This window comes from Lycium barbarum, chromosome 8, assembly GCF_019175385.1.
Source record: "Lycium barbarum isolate Lr01 chromosome 8, ASM1917538v2, whole genome shotgun sequence".
In the NCBI taxonomy this organism is placed as follows: domain Eukaryota; kingdom Viridiplantae; phylum Streptophyta; class Magnoliopsida; order Solanales; family Solanaceae; genus Lycium; species Lycium barbarum.
The window spans coordinates 67,175,330-67,186,534 of NC_083344.1; the positions used below are offsets into that span (position 1 = coordinate 67,175,330).

The window sequence follows — 11,205 nt, forward strand, 5'->3', positions numbered from 1 at the left end:
CTAGAGTTGGTGAAAGATTATGATGTTGACATTCTGTACCATCATGGAAAGACGAATGTAGAAGCTGATTCTCTTAGTCATAAATCCATGGGTAGCCTGTCATATGTGCAGCCGGAGAAAAGGGAGCTAGCTCGCGAAGTTCGCCAATTAGCCAGCCTTGGAGTTCTTCTGTTAGATTCAAGTGATGAAGAAATTACTGTCCAAGATACAACGTTGTCATCTTTGGTTGCGGAAATAAAGGAACTTCTATACGAAGATCCTATTCTAGTCCATTACCGAGATACGGGACCTCAGAAAGAAAAGACACCCTATGTTATTACAAATGATGGAGTACTCAGGTATCGAGGTAGATTATGCATTCCTAATATTGCAAGGCTTCGTTAACAGGTTATGGGGAAAGCACATTATTCTCGCTATTCTATTCATCTGGGCACAAGAAAGATGTATCATGATCTCAAGGAAATTTAATGGTGAGATGGTATGAAAAGAAGCATAACAAAATTTGTTGCTCAGTGTCTGAATTGTTAATAAGTTAAGTTAGAGCACCAGAAGCCCGGAGGTTTATTTCAGGCTATGGAGATTCCGACATGGAAATGGGAGGTAATCAATATGGATTTTATTACAGGTTTGGCCCGTACTCAGCGGATGTATGATTCAATATGGGTCGTAGTTGTTAGGCTTACAAAGTCAGCCCACTTTCTGCCTGTCAGAACTACTTATTCAGCTGAAAATTATGCGAAGCTCTATCTTAGAGAAATTATACAACTTCATGGTGTTTCTACAACTATTATTTTAGATAGGGGGCCCGCAGTTCATAGTTAACTTCTGGAAATCTTTTCAGAATGGATTGGGGACTCAGGTGAGTCTTAGTAGCGCACTTCATCCGCAGACAGATGGACAAGCGAAGCGTACTATACAGACACTTGAGGACATGCTGAGAGCTTGTGTGATTGACTTCCGAGGTAGCTGGGATGATCATTTGCCTCTTATTGAGTTTGCATGTAATAACAGTTACCATTCCAGTATTCAAATGGCTCCTTATGAGGCTTTATATGGACAGAGATGTAGATCGCCTATAGGATGGCTTGATGTAGGAGAAAATCAGTTAGTAGGCCCAGACTTGATACAGCAAATGATTGACAAAGTGAAAGTGATTCAAGAAAGGTTACTAACGGCACAGAGTTGACAGAAATCTTATCCAGATAAGCGGCGGCGTAAGCTAGAGTTTGAGGTAGGCGATTGGATTTTCCTGAAAGTTTCGCCTATGAAGGGGGTGATGAGATTTGGCAAGAAAGGTAAGTTAATCCCTCGATACATTGAGCTATATAAATTATTCGTACAGTGGGTAAGGTGGCATATGAGTTAGGGTTACCTTCTGATTTAGAGTCTGTGCATCCGGTATTTCATGTGTCCATGCTCCGTAAGTGCATAGGAGATTCTTCAAGGGTTGCACTGGTAGATGATATCCAGGTGACTGAGCAGTTATCATATGAGGAAACCATAGTGGCTATATTGGATAGACAAGTTCGTCGATTGCGAACTAAAGATGTGGCTTCTGTTAAAGTACTCTGGAGAAATAATAATGTTGAAGAAATGATTTGGGAAGCTGAAGAGGAAATGATGTCTAAATACCCGTATTTATTTTCGTTATCTCAGGAGACTCAGTCTGAGGCATTATCTCCCCCAGGTATTTATTTTATTTATGGTTATTGTGACTGGTCGTGTGAGGCCATGGTGTTTTATGTTTTAGTATATGGCCCTGTGTGGCATTATTTTGGGTTGCTGTGTATAGGTTGGATTGGTACATTTACAGGGGAGAATCTGCTGAATTTTTATAGTCCGTAACTCATATGAACATTCGAGCACGAATGTTTCTGGGGGGGCGGGAGGGGGGGGGGATATTACACCACTCATTTTCATTGCAAGAAAATCCTTGGCTTATGGGTGGTTTATACCCTTAGTACGGAGACCCGTACCCGAGTTTTTGAGATACTAATTGCCTTACCCCGCGTGTACCAAAGTATAAGTACATGTTTCTTGCAATACGACAGGGTTAGAAGTTAGACAGACCGAATTGTCACGAGCCGGAATGACTCAGGGAACTGGCAGGAAACTAGTCCCCTTTGAAGGACCGTTGATGTGTCGATGGTGGTGTCAATCCACGCCGTTGACACGCTGCCACCTCTGAATCTCCAGGTGACTGATCGACGGTGCAAGTCGACGGCCGTCGACATGTCGACGGGCCGTTGACCCGCTCCTCAAACCGTACCTCTGGAACTTTCTAGTTTTATCTATATATATTTGGACCTCACATTTTGTTCTCATTATTTTCACTCCCCAAATCAGAGAAAGTCCTAAAATGTTTGCTCTCAATATTTCCATCATCATAGTGAAGATTTAGCAAGATTCGAGCCCCGTAAACCCGAGTTTGTGAAGGGAACGTTGTTCCTAGGGTTCCATTGAAGTTGTTAAGCTTTGGAATTGGAGTTGAAGTTTGATTCTTGGAATCCTAGACTCCTCAAGGCATGTATATGATTCCTACCTTTGTGTTTAAGTTAATTATCAAGAGTTTTAGTGGCTTCAAGCAAGAAAGCATAGTTATGAAAGTAGTAAGTTGAATAAGGGTCAAGGTGAGACAAGGGGCTGTTTTGGGAGAGGAATTGGAATAGATTTGATTAGATTTTGATATGTAAGTATTGATATTGTCGTTGTTGGTGTTGTTATAGATGTTTGGGTTGAATTGGAAATTGAGGGATTATTGAGTTATGAAGGAGATGTTGTCCGAAATTCGTTAAGTTCCTTTTGCACTTGAATTGGATAGTAAGAGTTATAAAGGGTGTAATTAAGGCCTATGTTATCTTGGTTGTATACTTACGAGTTCAAGAAGTAGACGTTGGACGGTTAGATATGCTTCAAGGTATGTTAAGGCTGTCCTTTCTTTCATTTTGGCATGATCTTATTATATGAGTGAACAAACGTATAAGCGAGCTTCCATATTACTCTACTCTTAGAAGCACCTGGAGTACCTCAGTCTTTGATGATCTTATACTCTTTGATATGATTGTTCCTTCTGTTCTTGGGTCTTGAGGTTTTATATATTGATGATGTTAGATAAAAAGATGTCTATCAGAGATAGTACGACCTTATGTCACTCCAAGAGTTCTAGTTACTCATTGTACTTATGCATTGCATTCATTATACATATGCATATTGACCCTTGACCAGAAGGCATTATATACGCATTACCACCTGATCATCTGGTGCACAATGATAATGATGATATATGGATCGGGCCGTACGTTCCTCGGCACTATTATATGATATATGGATTGGGCCGTACGTTCCTCAGCACTAACATATGGGATATGGATCGGGCTGTACGTTCCACAGTAGTAACAGTTTATATTATGACCTATGCATATCATACGCCCTTCGAGGCACGTTCATGTTATATACAGAGTTTTACAGACGTTTTCAGATGTTCAGCCAAGGATGCATTCAAATATTGAGATTATCCTTCATATTTCAGATGTCTCTGATGATTCTTATGTGCTTGATGTTCTCATGCCTTACATACTCAGTACATTATCCGTACTGACTCCCCTATTGTTCGGGTGGAGAGGGGGGGGGGGGGGGCTGCGTTCATGCTCGCAGGTTCAGGTAGACAGAGAGGCGACCCAGTTCAGTAGGACTTCCCCTCAGCTGTAGTCGGTCCGCTCCACTTGATCTGGAGCTGTGGTCTATTTTGGTATGCCATTTTGAGATGTACTTGCATATATGGGTATGGCGGGGCCTTATCCCGTCCTTTCTACAGTTTTCTGTTCCATTAGAGGTCCGTAAACAGTTGTATGTAGTTGTTACGTGATGTAGGCTTGTCGGCTCTCATTCTTTTATTGCACAACATATGTAGCAGCCTGGTCGGCTTGCACACACACACACACACATATATATATATATGCATAGATGGTTGATAGTTCTTGTTGCAAATCTCTTGATGTTGTTCTGTATAAGTCAGTATAATTCAGTTATAAGTCTTGAATGGGCCACCCTATCTTTCAGTAAGCTTCAGATACAAATATAGGGGTGCTTGGTCAATAGAGGTTAGGCACTCGTCACGACTCATCGGTTTGGGTCGTGACAGAAACAACTCAAAGCAACACCAAATAGCCCACACGACAACAACAACAACTTATACGATTTACTGCCATTAAGTCTATAGTTCTCATCTCACAATTTAGCTATGACTTAGACGAATTTAAATATATCTAGGAGAGGAGAATTCTTACCTTATACGCTAAGAACTACTCTTTTTCCACTTTAATTCACTTTGAAGAAATCCTAGATTCCACTACGCGATGAAACGGAAAGACGAGATCGAAGCGATGCTCGAAACTCGTATATTGTTCTTGAGAAAAATTATACCGCGCTTCCTCAAAATTGGGACTCACGTTTTTGTTAATAAGGAATGTCTCTATGTTGCTTGCTTTCTCTACATGAGTAATTGCTAACAACATTGCTACGTTGCAGCATAACTTTTCTTCTCAAAATAAAGTACCAAAATTGAGTAAGAAATGAAATCTCCTTTGACGTATTGTTGTTATTTAAAACAATAGTCGTGATGATAGTAGTTAAATTGTGTATTGAATACAATAATAGATAAAATAACATTAAAAAGATGATAAAATATTAGTCTTATAGAGATGATATATATAATCATAAATGAGGAGTTTGGACCTCTTAGTTGTCTATGTGTCCATAAAAAAAATCATTTTTAATAATGTACCATCTCCAAAAGAGGCCACCTCTCTCTCTCTCTCTCTCTCTCTATATATATATATATATATTGCTTAGTAATTTGTTGTTGCTACACGTGCCAATGCCCACTTCTATGTACATTCATAATTGATTAATCAATTTAGTAATGTGATATAGCGCTAGTCCATAGCCTCATTTGTCAAATAAAAAATATTATTTTCAATCACTGTCGTCTCACTTGTTGAGTCCTAAATTATTTCGGGACGTTATGAATATACTGAGAACTTGGTATGCACAACTAAATATGACTCAAGTTCTCCGTGGCTCAGGTCTACTTACATACGTCGAGTGGTTCAATTCATAGCTCGAAAGCCCAGAGCGCTGCATTGATGAGATTTTTGCCCTTCAATTCATTTAACCTCTAACCCTTCCAACACCTGCTAAACATGGTCTTAATCTCTTGTACACTTAGGATTAACACGGTTAACCATTTATAACCTCAAGGATAATCTCATCTCCAATTCTACGTTAATTAACTTACGACGAAATTCAACGTACAAAAGTACAAGGTGTAACAACGACGAGTCTTGAAAAACCCTTTGAAAATTTCCCAAATCCGAGGTGTCTAGCCAAAATATGAAATGAAATGTCTAAGTTCGAATTGGGGGTTTTATTTTCTGCCCAACTGACCCCTTAATTGCGACCGTGGTACCCAACTTTGCGATCGCGGGACCTCGAAAACAACTCTGTGCGGTCGCAGCTTGGGGCATCGCGAGCGCGATGACCAAACTCTCCAAGCTTAGCGACCGTGGTCATCACTACGCGACCGTGAAGAACAAAAAAAGAACAGGACACAAGATTTTTCTGGTGTCCTCCAAACTTGGAATCAACAGTTGAAACTCATCCGGGACCCCCTTCCCCCCCACAGAGACAAAACAAATATGCATTTAAGTCATAAAAAATGCTATGAACCTGCTCGTGCACTTAAAACACCCAAACGGGATCGTCTTGACTCAATGTCTTCAATTCATCAAAAAGCTAGTTTCTCAATGAAAGGTACAAAATACCCCTGAGCCCTCGGGATCCGATTATCCAACTAAATAAAAAATCATGTTCCGGATTTAACAGAACTGTCCAAACTCACAACAGCTTCGCTAACCCCAGATGTTGACTTTGGCCAACCATTTCCATTTTTTAACTTAAGGTTTCCAAAATTTACCATTTTTCTCCGATACTCACTCGATTGCCGCAGAAATCGCGCGACCCATCGCTGTAAGTTAAAAATATCATATTAATGCTACAGGAAGGGACATTTAGAGAAAAGGGAATAAATTTTTTAAAAATATCTAACGGTTGTTACATTGTAGAGTGACAGGTTGGTGGGCGTCAGACAGTAAAAAAACAAATTTAAGCAGGATTTAGTTTTTAATATATTTGACAGCAACATAAAATTTCTACTAAATAAGGTTTGTGAAAAAAGGAAAAAATAAAAATGCGTTTCTATGAAGCACTGCAACAGTTATAATCATACACTAATCACCATTTAATATTCAATAAATATTTGTATTTTAAAAATAACCATTAACTAGATTATTTTTTTACTCATGTTCAATTATTGTCGAAATTGATATTTCAAAATTCTTAGCCATTATAGTTAATTAAATTTTTAAGTGTTCCTTTAATTAAAATGCTCACTTGTTATAATTTTTATTTTGGTACATCCATAATTTTTTTAAAAAAAGATTGTATTATTGTTATTTTTTACTTTGTTGATTACTAAAATTAGTAAGCAATCACATTGTTGTTACTCTATGATCATCTTTTATGGATATTACTTAAAATTTTCAACTAAATTATTCTCCTACCAACCAAAGTTTGACCCAAAAAAAATTGGTGACCATAAAATCGGAACCATAAAGTTCACATATTTCAATCTAACTTGGAATCTAGTCTGTCCTCATTTGATTTCATGCCAAAATTACTAATGGTGACAACTAATATTATCTAATTCAAGCTATTCAAAAATTTCCAGAATCTAAATTTCCCCTATAAATAGGAGCCCATCCTAGGGAAAGGAACACACCACACCAACAAAGCCATTGATTCCATATCCAAACAAACAAATTTTTCTTACTTTTCCTCCTCTTTAGCCATGATTTGAAAGAAAGTGATGCTTGCTTTGATTGAAAGCATCACTGAGAGGAAAGCCTCATACAATAAAAGACAGAAAGAGTTCTTGAAATAGGCTCAAGAACTCAGCACCCTTTGTGATGTTGATATTGCTAACGCCATTTATAGTGCTTATCACAATGAACCTGAGGAGTTTCTAAGTAATGGTGCTGTTATCAATAGTTTTACAAAGTTTAGGGAGTTGGTGCAATAAAAAAACATGGTGACACTAGAAGATTTCACTAAGTAGAGGATTAAGAAGTTGGAGGAACAACTGCAGAAGGTAAGGACGAAGAATAGGGTGAAGGAGTTAACAAACAATATGCATGAAGTACAATAACTCCTTCACCCTATTTTCCTTCCTTACCTTCAGCAGTTGTTCCCCCAACTTCTTAATCATCTGCTTGGTGAACTCTTCTAGTGTCACCATGTTTTTTGATCGCTTCAACTCCGAAGCACCCTAAGCTTTGTAAAGGAATTGATAACAACACCATGATTAGGAAACACCTCAGGTTCCTTGTGGTAAGCACTATAAACCATGGTAGGAATATCAAAATCACAAAGGGTGCTGAGTTCTTGAGTCTTTTTCAAGAACTCTTTCTGTCTTTTCTAGTATGAGGCTTTCCTCTCAGTGATACTTTTAATCAATGCTTAAGTCATCGATGAACCTTTAAAGTTGTCCACAGAATTCACTTGGACACCTCAACCCAGACTTGTACCTATTGAAGTGTCCGTCTATTTTCTGTTTTTTTTCCTCAAAGCCTATTGTTTCATTCACTTATTAAATCTATGTTCAATATTTGTTTATTGTTTACTAGACACTCCAATATTTATTCTTCATTTATTACTGTTTTTTCGGTTAGTGTGGTTTCCCAAAATGATCTTTTTGCTTAAAAAAGTCTAAACATAGTATATATCGGTTAAATTTTAGTTACGAATTTTCTATTGTACACTAATAATAATTCATCGATATAAAGTTGATAATGAATTAAAACAATAAAAAAGATTGATTACCCTCTTAGCTTTATTTATGTAACAAGTGCAAGTGGTCTGTTTTAAGTTAATTGTTGATGTTAGGCGTATTTATACGCTTATCCACCATATATTACCCATATGTTACCTTGCTTAGAGGACGCATTAAACTAAATACACCTAACTAATCATTATTCTTGCATTATGAGCTAATATGTATGTCTTTGATGCAATCAGGCAATTTTGGAAAAAATGTGTGATGATTCGGACGAAAATGGAAACTGCACACAAAATTGTCTAAGTTTCAAAGAGAAGAGCCACCTCGCCGAGCTCAGCCCAAAGCGAGGCACAAGCACGCCCTGGACCTCGCTCAGTGAGCGGGATGATAAAACTGCAAGAGATTGAAGAGAATTTGGCTAAGTGTAAAACTGACTAGTGACCTCGCCGAGCGTGGCTCAAAGCGAAAAAAAGTCAAGTTTTGAGGCGCGCTCAGTGAGTAGGGGGTACTAAAATGCAAAAGTCATGGATTTTTTCTAAGTGTAAAATGGAGCATTGGCGCCGAACGTGGCTCAAAGCGAGGCTATGGAAAGTTTTAGGGGTCGCTCAACGACCTATATAAAGAATGCACTCACGCCAATTTTTAGATCCATTTTTGATGGGCTTTGTAGGGTTATTTCTCAATACTATAAACAGGACCCTTGGTCATTTTTGAAGGGGTATCACGTATTATTTTGCGTCTCGGATAGAGATATACCTAGTTCGCCCTACTTGGTTGATATACAGGAATTATAAATGCATTTGTATGAATGTTCATGACCATAGAGATATAGGCAAAGTAAGAATAGGTGACTAGAGAACTCGTGAGATTCGTAGTCATAATATTAACCCTGTCAATCGGTAACTCGATAAAGAATAAAAGCCAATGAGAGTGAATGCGTAACATGAATATGATTGTGCTGTAACCCTGTGATACTTAACTCTCTATGATAAACTCAATTGTTGACAACGTTCGTTACAAAATTGTCCACATAAATAGTTATTTATTACTCTTTGCATTAGTTCTAAACACAACAACCATTCTCTTATTTACTTGCATAATTAGTAGCAGTAGTGAATTCTGGTTAAACCGTTGGTCATAAGTCTATGTGGATAGGATATCTGACTTTTACAAGTCACTATATTACTTGGCGACCTCGTATTACGTGTACGTTAGGGAGAAATAAGTTTTTGGCGCCGTTGCCGGAGACTTAGAAATCAACCGTTTTACCAAAATAAGCTATTTCTGCTTAGTTATCCAAGTATTAACATCTTGATCTTAGATACTATTTGATTGCAGGTGCTCTAATCAAATGCAAAGGACTGCGAGTCAAAACAATCTTGAGGAATACCATCCGGAGCCTGAATGTATTTTCAGCCGGCGCAAGAGTGATTTTGAAATTATTGCAGAATCCGCAGGCTTTAGTTGAATTACCTGTGGTCATGGACAATAATAATCCACCAGTATGGCAGATGTCACTTCAAGCATTGTCAAGCCCACCATCGAAGGGCACTTTGAGCTGAAGCATCCTATGATTCAGCGACTTCACTCTAGTGGGCAGTTTACGGGAATGTTACACGAGGATCCTCTACGTCACATCCATGCTTTTCTGCTGATTGTTGATACTTTTGCTACTGGCAGGGTCACTAAAGAGTTTGTCCGGCTGACACTGTTCCCCTTTTCTCTGTTGGAGAATGCAAGCAACTGGTTATTAGCAGAGCTCGCCAATTCTATCACTACATAGGATGATTTGGCTACAAAATTCTTGACAAGGTTCTTTCCACCAACAAAGGAAGCTCGACTCAGAAGGGAGATCATGTCATTCAGGCAGAAAAATGGAGAAAATTTCTATCAAGCATGGGAGAGATTCAAGGGTCTTCTCAGAGATTGTCCTCACCACCATCTGATGAATGATGTTCTGGCACACACATTTATTAAGAGTCTAGATGCCCAACACAAGTCATCACTAGACACTGCTGCAGGAGGGCAAGATCTTGATCTTAGCTATGAAGAATTGTTCACATTATTGAACATGTTTACCCAGAGCACTCCAGATTGGAAAGATGACACAACTAGCAGTTTAACTAAGAAAATACATGGCGTTCTTGAAGTGGAAAATTTTACGGCACTATCAGCACAGATTGATGCCATGCGCACTGAAATAAAGAAGTTAACTGCTGCTCAAGCTCAACCACAGGTGCAAGCAGTGCAACAAGACAACAGTTTTTGTGAAGTCTGCAGAGAAGGTCACACGAGCGATATGTGTCTTGAAAATCCAACATCCATATACTTTGTGTGTAACACAGGAAGGGGGCAAGGTAATAATAATCAGTATGCTAATTCGTACAACTGTAACTGGAGAAACCATCCAAACTTCAGTTGGGGAGGTAACTAGGGCAATCAGAAACAAAATTATAAACCACCACAAGTACCTCAGGCTCCAGCACCTTTTACTCAAGCTCCCGCAAATAGTATGGAAGAGATGATGAAAAAAATGATGGGTGATATGCAAAAGATGATGGAAAACCAGCAAAAATTAATAGCAGATAATTAAAACCGCGACTTGGCGGTGAGAAACTTAGAGAGACAGATGGGTTAGATAGCTGGTGCTTAGAACACTAGAACACAAGGGGGACTTCCAAGTGACACTGATCCAAATCCAAAACCATGTGCTGCATTGTCTCTCAGATATGGAAGGCAACTAGAGGAATTAGTCCCTAAAAAAGTGATTCCGGCAGAAGCAGTTGCTGAAGATGAGGTTATTGAGATAGATAGAGTGGCAAATCCACCAGTTGTAACGTAACCACAGCCAATTGTTTCCAAACCACCACCTCCGTTCCCTCACAGGTTGGCAAAACAAAAGGAAAAGGCCACATACAAAACGTTTCTTGATTTACTGAAGCAGGTACATGTGAATGTTCCTTTAGTGGACATACTGCAAGGGATCTCGAAATATGCTAAGTACATCAAGGACATCATGGTGAACAAGAGCCGTTTCACAGAGTATGCTACAGTTCCACTTATGAGGAGTGCGCTTCCCGTATTCAAAACAAATTGCCTACAAAGTTGAAGGATCCAAGCAGTTTCACTATCAAAGTCACTATTGGAAAGCAAGTCATTGCACGTGCACTATGTGATCTGGGGGCTAGTATCAACTTGATGCCGTCGTCTATGTTCAGAAGTACGAGGTGTAACAACGACGAATCTTGAAAAACCCTTTGAAAATTTCCCAAATCCGAGGTGTCTAGCCAAAATATGAAATGAAATGTCTA

At 38.8% G+C, this 11,205-nt stretch overlaps 1 non-coding gene across 1 annotated transcript; it reads right to left on the reverse strand.

Annotated features, from left to right (window-relative positions):
* Positions 1–9,731: 9,731 nt before the first annotated feature.
* Positions 9,732–9,838, reverse strand: LOC132608417 (small nucleolar RNA R71). The gene has a single exon (XR_009570341.1). It is a non-coding gene; the product is annotated as a small nucleolar RNA R71 (small nucleolar RNA).
* Positions 9,839–11,205: the final 1,367 nt, after the last annotated feature.